Source organism: Bombina bombina, chromosome 9, assembly GCF_027579735.1.
Source record: "Bombina bombina isolate aBomBom1 chromosome 9, aBomBom1.pri, whole genome shotgun sequence".
Lineage (NCBI taxonomy): Eukaryota > Metazoa > Chordata > Amphibia > Anura > Bombinatoridae > Bombina > Bombina bombina.
Window position 1 is genome coordinate 47,304,233 of NC_069507.1, and position 13,014 is coordinate 47,317,246.

Below are 13,014 nucleotides of genomic sequence, written 5' to 3' on the forward strand. Positions count from 1 at the left end.
CTCATAATCTCCTCCTCTCTTGTTACCTCCTCACATTCCCATTTACAGGACTTCTCCACACTGGCTCCCGTCTTGTGGAATCTTGTTTGAAAGCTTCAAGCACTCCCTAAAGACTCTACTGTTCAGGAATGCATATAACCTACACTAACCTTTCCTTATACCAGTTCCTCCCCTCTATTGCTATCCCCTTAAACCCCCTTAGCATGTAAGCCTAAGAGTCCAACTGTTTGTAGATCACCTTCTTTAGAGCTGACTACAACAGTGTGACTCTTGGCAGGGCCCTCTACCTGTCTGATCCCTATAGATGTTACCTTGTATTCCGCCTATGTTTATAGCATTGCAGAATCTGTTGGCGCTCTAAAAATAACCGACAATAATAAAAAAAAATTGTCAAAAATGCTTTTATTAAAAGTTATCAATGTGTTAGTGTTAGCATTTTCTATGCACATGCATGTGAAGCATAACTAGGTATTCTCAGTGCACCATCATTATAAATACTACATCTGCTCAGAGTACCAGTGGCGCTTTTATCATGTCAGAAATGAACAAATTGAGTCATTTCCAGGTGGTACAAGCACCTTAGGCTCTTTGAGCAAGTGCTGTGTTTAAACTGCTGGTGCATGGAGCATATTTAAATACACTTTTGAAACAGCTATAGGTTTTATAAGAAGCATTTTTGCTAATAAAAATATATTACAAAATGCTTATATTCAAAACTAAATGCATCAATGTGAATTCTTATTTTGGTTGGAACGTCCCTTTAAAGGTCCTTTACAGTGGAATGTGGCTACAGGGGACATTTCGAGGTAAAGGCCTATAGTTATCAAAGTCTGGCGGACCTGATCCGACAGTGTGGATCAGGTCCGCCAGACTTCGCTGAATACGGCAAGCAATACGCTCGCCGTATTCAGCATTGCACCAGCAGCTCACAAGAGCTGCTGGTGCAACGCCGCCCCCTGCAGACTCGCGGCCAATGGGCCGCCAGCAGGGGGGTGTCAATCAACCCGATCGTACTCGATCGGGTTGATTTCCGGTGATGTCTGTCTGCCTGCTCAGAGCAGGCGGACAGGTTATGGAGCAGGGGTCTTTGTGACCGCTGCTTCATAACTGCTTTTTCTGGCGAGCCTGCGGGCTTGCCAGAAACACGGGGCATCAAGCTCCATACAGAGCTTGATAAATATGCCCCATAATATCTTCTTTTTTACATAGAAATGTTCATGTGATTTTTTTTTTTTTTTTTTTACAGATCTATTGAATAACTTTCAAGTAATTTAACACATCCCTTTAACCTAGACAGGTGCATCAGCCCCAACCGCAGTAAACCTTTGTTCGTGTACTTTGCATTCTTCCGCACATTTGTCTACCGTAGGATTACAGTAGAAAAAACACAGTGAAATCAGAAGCAATACTAAATACAGTCATTTCTTCCTGAACCCCTACAGCTAGATAACCCAAAGGTATCTGTGATTTACTAAGTACCCTGACTACAATGTCATTGAATCTAGCTCCAGGCATTCAGGCGCTGTGAGAAATGAAGTTTAAAATGTCATGATAAAGAGAACGGAAAGTTAGTCGCAGTGATGGTTTCCTGCAGGCAGACGTCTCTGCATCAGTGAGCTATTTACCTCTGACCTCAGTACCTTTCGTTCTCTCATCAGATGAATAAATGATACGTAGCCAGCTGCTTCTATAACATTTGGTACTACACAGAATTTCACAACACATCTTTTTTTTTATTCAGGTGAGCAACATTATTATATAATATTTAAACACACCAGTAATGACACCTTTTGTTGTTTATTAAGAAGTTGCACATTGCACATTGTAACTTAAAAAAAATATTGTAATCATAATATCCTTAGTTCTATTCACAATAGGGTAGTTTAAAACATATGTGCTAGTAGGGTTTTTGTTTTTGGAAGAATGGTTATTTAAATGCTGAGTAACCTTTCTTCTTTGTATCTGATGTGTGGAGGCATGTCCTTATCAGCCAATGAGAACTGGATATGCCAAGATATCAACAGTGTACAAATACACATGACCTGTAAGTTTACATTTAAATGGACATAAAACCCATTCAGATAGAGAATACAATTTTAATCAACTTTCCAATTTACTTCTATTATGTAATTTGCTTAATTCTCTTGGTATCCTTTGCTGAAGAAGGAGCAATTAACTAGTGAGAGCTAGCTGAACACATCAGGTGAGCCAATGACAAGAGAGAGGCATATAGAGTAAGTGCAACCAACAATCAGAAGCCCCTGAGTCTACCTAGGTAGTCTTTTCAACAAAGGATTTCAAGAAAACAACAATTTAGATAATAGAAGTAAATTGGAAAGTTGTTTAAAATCACATGCTCTATCTAAATCATCAAAACAAATATTTGGGTTTCATGTCCCTTTAAAGATCTTTTACCTAAAGTATATTATAGAGTAAAAAAAAATACATTTCTATGTTGTTACAGCATTTTAATTTTTAAATAAGTTCTGTTATTTTACTATATGGTTAACAAACAGGTAAATACATAATCAAGGTTGTGTTCCTGTGCCGTTCCTAATATAGATAAAACTGGCGAGCCTGTAAACAGTAGGCATGCATGATTATGCACCAATTACTGTCTGTATTCTCACATATAGCAATGCAACATGACCTTATGAAATTAAGCATTTCATACTTATCTTTAAAGTGAAGGCCAACTTTGATGAATGAAAGCCCGCTTTTTAAATATAATATTAAAAACAGGGCACTTTCATTCATCAAAGTTTAGAAAGCAGCCGTTTTGTTTATAAACTTACCTTTGTTTTTTTCACAGCTAGAGCAGCTGCCCCCACCTGGAGATCCACTCTTCACACGTCATCAGTGACTAATCCAGCTTCCTCCAATCACAGCTTTCTTCCAAGGAGAGTCATTGCCTGAGGCCATGCCGTGATTGGAGGAAGCCGGATTAGTCACTGACGTGAAGAGAGGATCTCCGGGTGGGGGGAGCTGCTCTGGCTGTGAAAAAAACAAAGGTACGTTTTTATAAACAAAACGGCTGCTTTCTAAACTTTGATGAATGAAAGTGCCACTGTTTTTAATAGTAGTTTTAAAAACTGGGCTTTCATTCATCAAAGTTTACCTTCACTTTAACTTTTTATGTAGAAAATATTTTTATCATATTTATCATATTTAAAGGGATATATACACATATTAACACATACATATATATGTATATATTCATAAACATATACAGTATATTTACAAGGAACACACAGTTCCCATAGACACTTTTCAGTGCCGTTATTTTTCTTTAGATCCCCAAAACTGCCCAGTGCTACATTTTTTAAATAAATAACTATAAAGCCCTCTATTTTGAGGGCATTTGGGGCACTTTTAGAAAATTAACCAGAGATCGGATCTCTGGTTAATTTTCTAAACGCTTGCGGTAGCAATAACCAGCCACTTGTAAATGGCTGGTTAATCATTGCGTGCCCGCAAACTGGCAAATTTGCCCGTTTGTGGGCGCGCAATAATTTAGTGCTTTACTTGTAATCTGGTCCTAATTCGGATATTTGGATATTCGCTTTGTTAAAACAAAAATCTAATTGTGTTACGATTGTGCATTCCTACGAACATCTCTACTAATAACACAATTTTGATACATGTGTTTACATTTCTTAGTATAGTTGAAGTTTTGGCTTTTTTAAGAGCTTTATTAAGATATAAAACCATTCAATATCATATAAGAGAATCAAACATCATTGTACAAAAATTGGTTGGTACATCATACAGTGTAAACTGGAGAAAGTTTATTGATGCGGCCCCAACAAACAATAATGTAATTATTAGGGCATTTGAAGTTTTCTTAAATGATTATTCTTATATATTTGAATTAGACATGTTAAATTAGCTATTTGTTTACATAATTAATACATTTTAACCTTTTAATGCCGTTATGCCATTCTATTCCGCCATAATTACACTGGGCTTTAGAGCCGTTATAACGGAATAGAACGTCATAGCCAATGGCTGTCAGGAAGCCTTCTGTGCGTCCAGGATTTGATCACGGTCTGGAGGGCATTCCTAGGGTTGTAGGGACGCCCCCCAGACACGATCCAATAATTGAAATCTTACGATCGTGTGCACGATTGCGTGGTTTCAATTTGTCTACATCGGAAAAGTTGTTCCGATGTAGACACTTTAACCCAGTCACGAAAGGGTTAAATTTGTCCTATATAAGCAAATGTTGTTCATTACTTAACTCTTTGAGTGCTAACTACGGCTCTGAGCCGTTGCAAATTGTCTTTTTAATAGATAAATAAAAACTAAATTAATGGTTTTGTATTAGTTCATTACTTCTATATATCTCTAGGACTTTGTTGTTTATATTTATTTAAAAAAGTTAAAAATGTAAGCTCTGCCCTTATTCATTAGCGGTTAATAATTTAACCAATTAGGGGGAAAGCCTTGTAGAACAAATAGATGAGTTTCTCCCATATTCTCAATCAGTACCACTAAGAAAAGTTGAAGGTAGACTTCTAAAGGGCTATTTGTGATTCATCATTTAGTTGACACAATCAAATGAAGACTGGGGACTGGGGCTGTAATCAAACAAAAGAGCCCTTCAGCACTGAAGACCTGATATTCAAAAGTTCACTGGCATGGAGAGAAATCACACAACATTTTTGGGATTTTTTTTAGATCTTGTATTATAATGTAGGAGCCTCCAATTCACGTAAAGAACACTACATGGGGAAGAGGGAGAGGTAGGTATAGCTGAGGGGTGGGAAATCGATCTGGGAGGTGGATTGGTGTAGTGGTAAATGAGGTGGGGGTAGCTACACTACAGAAAAAATGTGTGTGTTTTTATTTTTATTTATTTATTAAAAAAAACATTAGAAATCATGGAAAACTGCCAGTACCTAAGATGGTGGAAATGAGTTAGAGGGGGGAGTGTAAAATAGCTTTTTAGGAGGGATCAGGGAGGTGTGAAGGTAAGGGGATAATCCTACACTGAAGAAAATAATTATAATAAAAAAATAAATAAAAAATAAATTAATTAAAAGAAAAGGTCTAATACTGCATACTGGCAGTACTTAAGATGGGGGTGACCAGTGGGGGGTGGGGAGGGAAGAGAGTTGTTTGAGAGGGATCAGGGGGTTGGAAATGTCAGGTGGGAGGGTAATCTCTCTACACTAAAGCTAAAATTAACCTTACAAACTACCCAATCAAACTCTTCACTGCTGGGGATAATACAAGTGTGGCGCACAGCTACAATTAGCGGCCTTTTAATTACCAAAAAGCAATGGCAAAGCCATATATGTCTGCTATTTCTGAACAAAGGGGATCCCAAAGAAGCTTTTACAACAATGTGTGCCATAATTGCACAAGCTGTTTGTAAATGATTTCAGTGAGAAACCTAAAGTTTGTGAAAAAGTTAACGATTTTTTTTATTTGATCAGATGTGGCTGTGAAATGGGCCTAGATCAATACTTTGGGTTGTCTGCTAAAGAAAAATATATAGTTTTGATAGGTAAATAAAATAAAACAATGCTCTATTTCTGTTTAAATGGAGTGATGGCAAATTTTGGTCTTTTGGGGAAGTTTTAGTCTAAAAGGCCCGGTCCTTAAGGGGTTACACAACAGAAAACAGAAGCTTTGCATATTTGCAGTTTTTTATACAGTGTTAAAGTTACATAATTAATATAAAAAAGCTTTAGGAATAATGAAGAACAATATGCCCACTGCAAAAATGTACTGCTCCTGGTCTGTATTGTGCACTCTAAAGTGAAGAGAACAATAAGGGTCCTATTTATCATTATGCGAGCAGACATAATCCGATATAACGGATCATGTCCGCTGCACATCGATAAATCAGCCGCTAGCAGGGGGTGTCAATCAACCCGGTCGTATTGGATCGGGTTGATTTCCTGCGATGTCTGTCCACCGCCTCACAGCAGGCGGACAGGTTATGGAGCAGCGGTCCATACGGAGCTTGATAAAAATGCCCCAATGGCTTGTCAAGAAGACAACAATATCACTTCTCTGTGACTGCACACCACTTCTGTCACAGTGTGTGAGTAAACAAACTCCAAGATGGCGAACTCCAGTGTGAAGATGCAGAGCTTCACTAACCATATAAAGGCTTAAAGGGACAGTCTACACCAGAATTTTTATTGTTTTAAAAGATAGATAATCCCTTTATTACCCATTTCCCAGTTTTGCATAACCAACACAGTTATAATAATATACTTTTAACCTCTGTGATTATCTTGTATCTAAGCCTCTGCAAACTGCCCCTTTTTTCAGTTCTTTTGACAGACTTGCAGTCTAGCCAATCAGTGCCAGCTCCCAGATTACTTCACGTGCACGAGCACAGTGTTATCTATATGAAATATGTGAACTAACACCCTCTAGTGGTGAAAAACTGTTAGAATGCAATCTGAAAGAGGTGGGCTTCAAGGTCTAAGAAATTTGCATATGAACCTCCTAGGTTAAGCTTTTAACTAAGAATACCAAGAGAACAAAGCAAAATTGGTGATAAAAGCAAATTGGAAAATCATGAAAGTTTATTTTGGCCTAGACTGTCCCTTTAAAATAACACAATTACTTGAAAAAGAGCTGCAGGCACAAGAGGAGGAACTGTTAGTCACTGTGCTACTGTAGTTATACCTAGCAGCTTAATGTCCCCTTAACATTTTTGCACCTCCAAACTTCATAGTCTAAAACCATCCCTGAATACCTCCCATTAGATCACAAAAAGAAAAAAAAGATAAATAACACTGCTCAATGTACAAATAATGATGAATATTTTTAATTCTCTGTGTTTTCTGCTCCCTCTGTGCAATAATATTGCAGTGACTCTAATCTTTCTGGGATATCCCCCCTCCCTTTCTTTGCTTTGCAACCTCTTCTGCTCTCCTTGCATAGATGAGAATCTATTCTCTCTGTCTCCTTGGAGATGCCTGATCTTGTCTTCTCTGCTGCTAACAGCTCCAATTTTCCTCAGAAAGGATATTGTTGGCTTCTGTATATTTATGTGCAAAGGCTCGGCTTTCTTATTCAGTTTGAAGACTGAGAAACACGTGGCTGATAACCTTTCTTCATAGATAGGAGTTGCAGATAAATATTGGGAACTGATAGCAGCTGTATCTAGGACAATAATGAATTTGTTTGAAACTAAGCAAGTTACATTTGTTAGAAGAACTGAATTTGGGCAGAACAAATCATAATCTGTGACTATGTATATGGGATTTTAAACACATTACTGTTTTGTTATTTCTTATTTATATGAAAGAGCAGGAAAAAATGACTACATGCTAAAGGGATACTAAACCCAAGGAGTCAGATAGAACAGCAATGTTAAGCAACATTCTAATTCACTCCTATTTTAGGTTCAGCACTCTGGATAGTGCTTACTTATTGGTGGTTACAGTTAGCCACAAATAAGCAAACGTAACCCAGGTTCTGAACCAAAAATTGTCTGGCTCCTAAGCTTGACATTCCTGCTTTTTAAATAAAGATAGCAAGAGAATGAAGACAATTTGATAATAGGAGTAAATTAAAAAGTTGCTTAGCATTGCATGCTCTATGAATCATTAAAGAAAAAAATGGGTTTAGTGTCCCTTTAAGGTGGTTTTAAATCTGACAAAATATGATATTATTGAGGGAGAGTTCATCATTCTGTATTTTTTTTTATATATATTCAGGGTGCTCAAAAGGACGAATAATTATCAATGAATCAAACAGTATTACTGTTGTTCACAGAAGACTAATCAATATCTCACACCTTGCACCAACAGGATTTTCTCCAGCATAGGAGGGTATTTTAATGCTTATGAAAAGGTTATCAGATTATTTATCTACAAAATTCCAGTAGACTTAGTTGATGAATTTTGTAGAAAAATCATTAGATAAGATTTTCTAAAGGAGTGAATTCAAACGAACTCACTCAGATGCTCACGTATATTCTGTCTGATTACACATTTGATGAAACTCAGAAATTTCTAAACTTCTACATTAACATATTTTATGGAATCCAATTTTTTAATGACATCACATGGTGCTGCCAATTAGACACCATAGCAGATCAGAGTGCACTCCTGCTAAGCACAGACATGGGGGCTGATTTATTACGCTCCGTATGGAGCTTGATGCCCCTGTTTTCGTGCGAGCCTTCAGCTCACTGGAAACAGTAGTTATGAAGCAGCGGTTTAAATTACGCTCCATAACTTGTCCGCCTGCTCTGAGGCCGCGGACAGAAATCAACTCGATCGAATACGATTGGGTTGATTGACACCCCCTGCTAGCAGCCGATTGGCTGTGAATCTGCAGGGGGCAGCATTGCACAAGTAGTTCACAAGAACTGCTGGTGTAATGATAAATGCGGACAGTGTATGCTTTCGCATTAATCGATGTGCAGCGGACATGATAAGCTACATCGTATCATGTCCCCTCGCACTATGATAAATCTACCCCATGGCCTTTACTACACTAAAATAATCTGGAGTGACAGTCTCTGTGGAAGCCCACACAGCTATTTAACTGTATAAAGAGAGTATGGCTTCTCATTGGCTGTATCTCATTTAAAAAACAAAGCTTCAGTGGATTATGGTATTAGCATATTTCAGCAATAAACTTAGTAAAATAATGAGCTAAATATTATCATTTTGTTTATCATATATTATGGTAAGGCTAAACATAAATGTTAAAAAGCACACTATTTCAGCATGTATCATTGATGGCTCCTTTAAGCATTAAAGGGACATTAGATACCAATATTTCTTTCATTATTCAGATAGAACATACAATTTTAAAGAACTTTTCAATTTGCTTCTATTATCGTTTGATTCATTCTCTTGTTATCCTTTTCTGAAGGAGCAGCAATGCAACACGGAGAGTTAGCTGAGCACATCTAGTAAGCTAATCACAAGAGACAAATAAGTGCAGACACCAATCACCAGCTAGCTCCCAGTAGTGTAGGAAATGTGCATCTTCTTTTTAAACCATCGAAACCAAGAGAACAAAGCACATTTGAAAACAGAAGTGAACTTAAGTGTCTTAAAATGACCTGCTCTAACTGAATTGTGTAAGTTTAATTTGGACTTTCATATCCCTTTAAAGTGTTCGTACATATTGGCGCCTATCTATGAAGCCCCGAATGGAGCTTGAGGGTCCGTGTTTCTGGTGCGTCTTCAGACTCTCAAGAAACACAAGTTATGGAGCAGCGGTCTAAAGACTGCTACTCCATAACCCTGTCCGCCTGCTCTGATGAGGCGGACAGGAATCGCCGGAAATCAACCCGATCGAGTACGATTGGGTTGATTGGCACCCCCCTGCTGGCGGCCGATTGGCCACGAGTCAGTAGGGGGCGGCGTTGCACCAGCAGTTCACAAGAGCTGCTGGTGTAATGCTGAATACGGAGAGCGTATTGCTCTCCGCATTTAGCGATGTCTGTCGGACCTGATCCGCAGTGTCGGATCAGGTCCGACAGACATATGATAAATAGGCCCCATTGAGTTTCACTTTAAAAAATGTATGATGTGCGTGATGATATTGTAAAATAAATAATTTCCGATTACATTGCTCTTAAATATAATCGCTTTTCTATGGTTAATATTGAATATAGGCAACTTTATGACACGGTCATACAGTGCAGAAATTCTCTCCGTTTACAGTTTGATAAATTGTTACAACAACAAATATTTAAGAAATCTGTAACATTTCACATGCTGCAGTTCATGCCATAAAATTTCCTGTTAATCTATGAAATTGTGAAGCACTTTCTTGCAAAGGTCTGTACAGTTCAGTACTTCTGTTTAGTTTATTTGAGTGAATGAACTCCCCTTGCATGAAAAACAGAATCGTTAACTAATGATTCTATTTCCTTATAATGTATTCAGCTGTCCTTAAAAGGTTCACAGCCAGTAAGTTAACAAATGTTTAAAGGAGCACTAAACAAATGCATAATAACAAGACAATGTAATAGCACTTAGAGGCAGAATTATCAAGGCCCGAATGCATCTGTATGCATCTGTTTCCGTGCGAGCCTTCAGGCTCGCCAGAAACAGGAGTTAAGAAGCACTCCTTAAAGTGAAGGTAAAGTTAGCTAGTTTCATTCATCATTTTTTAAAATTTAGCATATAAACTCACTTATCTCTGTTTTTGCATTTAATTTTCTGCGCTTTCAAAACAACCCGCTTTTTTTTTTCCTTGCCGGTCACGTTCTTGAAAAGGCCAATTGAAAACCTGGCCGTTAGGCGGCCGTCATTTGACGTCATTCTTCTACTTGACGATTTGCGCATGCGTTGCAATTAATTCTTCCCTTATTTGAGAAGCTCGCTCCCGTTTAGCGCTGCTATTTCTTCTCCATTACAAACGATTCGAGTAACGCATGCGCATAGGTAATCGTCGTCGCAATGTGCGCATGCGCAATTTGTTAGTTACACGAGAACGCTCTTTTGAGATACGTATAGAGTGGGTGGGACCGCTCTATACGTAAGAGTGTCAAAAACCAGGAAATGGATCGTGGGAGAAGTAAACACCGGCACAGTTAGTAAATATAAATCGTTTGCAATAAAAAAATACATATTGAAATGCTGGAAAAAAAAGTTAGCGATCACACTATTTAGGCTATAAGTAATATAATTATGCTTAAAAAACGTCCATACTTTACCTTCACTTTAACTTATCCGCCACCTCTGAGGTAGCGGATAGCAATCATCCCGATCAGATACGATCAAGATAATTGACACCCCCTGCTAGCGGGGGCGGCATTGCACAAGCATTTCACAAGAAATTATTGTGCAAAGATAAATGCCGACAGCGTATTTATCAATGTGCGACAGACATGATTCGCTACACTTTGATAATTCGGCCCCTAAGTCTGAACTTCAAATGAGTAGAAGATGTTTTTCTCACAATTTTCAAAGTTATGTCTATTTCCACTCCCCCCATATCATGTGACAGCCATCAGCCAATCACAAATGCATATACGTATATTCTGTGAATTCTTGCACATGCTCAGTAGGAGCTGGTGGCTCAAAAAGTGTAAATATAAAAAGACTGTGCACATTTTTTTAATGGAAGTAAATTGCAAAGTTGTTTAAAATTACTGCTCTATCTGAATAATGAAAGTTTAATTTTCCCTTTAACTATACACAGCAGTCTATTTAAAGGGACATTCCAAAGCAAATGTGTGCTCTACTTTGTTAGGGTATGTCTTTTTTTGTATTACTGACCCTAACTTACTTTGGGGTCAATCAAAATCTTGCTCTTTTTTTTAGTAGATAACAATTTCTGAATGTCAATGTGGGTGCATCTGCTGTTAATATCCCTACAGCTGAAAATTGTTACTTAGTGAAAAAAAATCATTCTGCATTGTTAATTCATTGATTTCTTAAATCAAATATGCATAATTAATGACAAAAAAATAGCATTTTTTTTGGATTTAGCAACTATATCACAGGTTGAAGGGTGTGTATGTTTTTTGATTCCTTTTAATAGTTTCTAGTAGACATATGCAGCTGTGAAAAATTCAGTTCGGCCAAATTTTTCGGATGAATATTGAGGAAAATTAGTTTCCCCAATTAATCATTGGCTGTAAGTTGCAAGTTCATCTGTAGCATTATACTTACCTTTCTCACGCTGAAGATAGTTTTTTTCTTTACAGAGCCGTCCTTTCGTGCCGGCCCTTGGAACCACCATGCTAAGCATCCTATAAGCATGGTCGCGGTGATGAGAAAAAGTGGACGGATAAGTGCGTCTCTCCAGTGCGCTAAAGATAAGTATTATACTCTGCAAAGGAAACAAATGAATACTGATTAATTTTGTCATTATGTATTCTTTATATTTAAATTTTGGGGTGCATTTGTTTGGATATTTGTTTTGTAGAAACTAAACTAATATCCTTGTTTCGTCACGAATTTGCAATTATGACAAAACCGGATGCATATGTCTAGTAGAGATGTGCATGTCTTTTCATACAAATGCACAATCGTGACAAAAAGTGGGTTTCTCCAACATAGGTGTGTCCGGTCCACGGCGTCATCCTTACTTGTGGGATATTCTCTTCCCCAACAGGAAATGGCAAAGAGCCCAGCAAAGCTGGTCATATGATCCCTCCTAGGCTCCGCCTTCCCCAGTCATTCTCTTTGCCGTTGCACAGGCAACATCTCCACGGAGATGGCTAAGAGTTTTTTGGTGTTTAAATGTAGTTTTTATTCTTCAATCAAGTGTTTGTTATTTTAAAATAGTGCTGGTATGTACTATTTACTCTGAAACAGAAAAGAGAAGAAGATTTCTGTTTGTGAGAGGAAGATGATTTTAGCAAACGTTACTAAAATCGATTGCTGTTTCCACACAGGACTGTTGAGATGAAGTAACTTCAGTTGGGGGAAGCAGTTGGCAGACTTTTCTGCCTGAGGTATGATGGCCACATTTCTAACACGACTTGGTAATGCTGGAAGGCTGTCATTTTCCCTATGGGGACCGGTAAGCCATTTTTCTAGATTAAGTATAAGAATAAAGGCTTTATAAGGGCTTAAAAAACTGGTAGACATTTTTCTGGGCTAAAACGATTACTTGCTAAGCATATTTGACAGATTATAGCGCTTTATAGTTATTATAATCTTGGGGATTGTTGTTAAAAAACGGCAGGCACTGTATGGACACCTTTTTCAGATGGGGGCCTTCTCTAGTCATAGGCAGAGCCTCATTTTCGCGCCACTAATGCGCAGTTGTTTTTGGAAGGCAAGGCATGCAGATGCATGTGTGAGGAGCTAAGATCCACTGAAAAAGCTTATAGAAGGCGTCATTTGGTATCGTATTCCCCTCTGGGCTTGGTTGGGTCTCAGCAAAGCAGATTCCTGGGACTGTATAGGGGTTAAATGTAAAAACGGCTCCGGTTCCGTTATTTTAAGGGTTAAAGCTTTCAAATTTGGTGTGCAATACTTTTAAGGCTTTAAGACACTGTGGTGAAATTTTGGTGAATTTTGAACAATTGCTTCATACTTTTTTGCATATTCAGTAATAAAG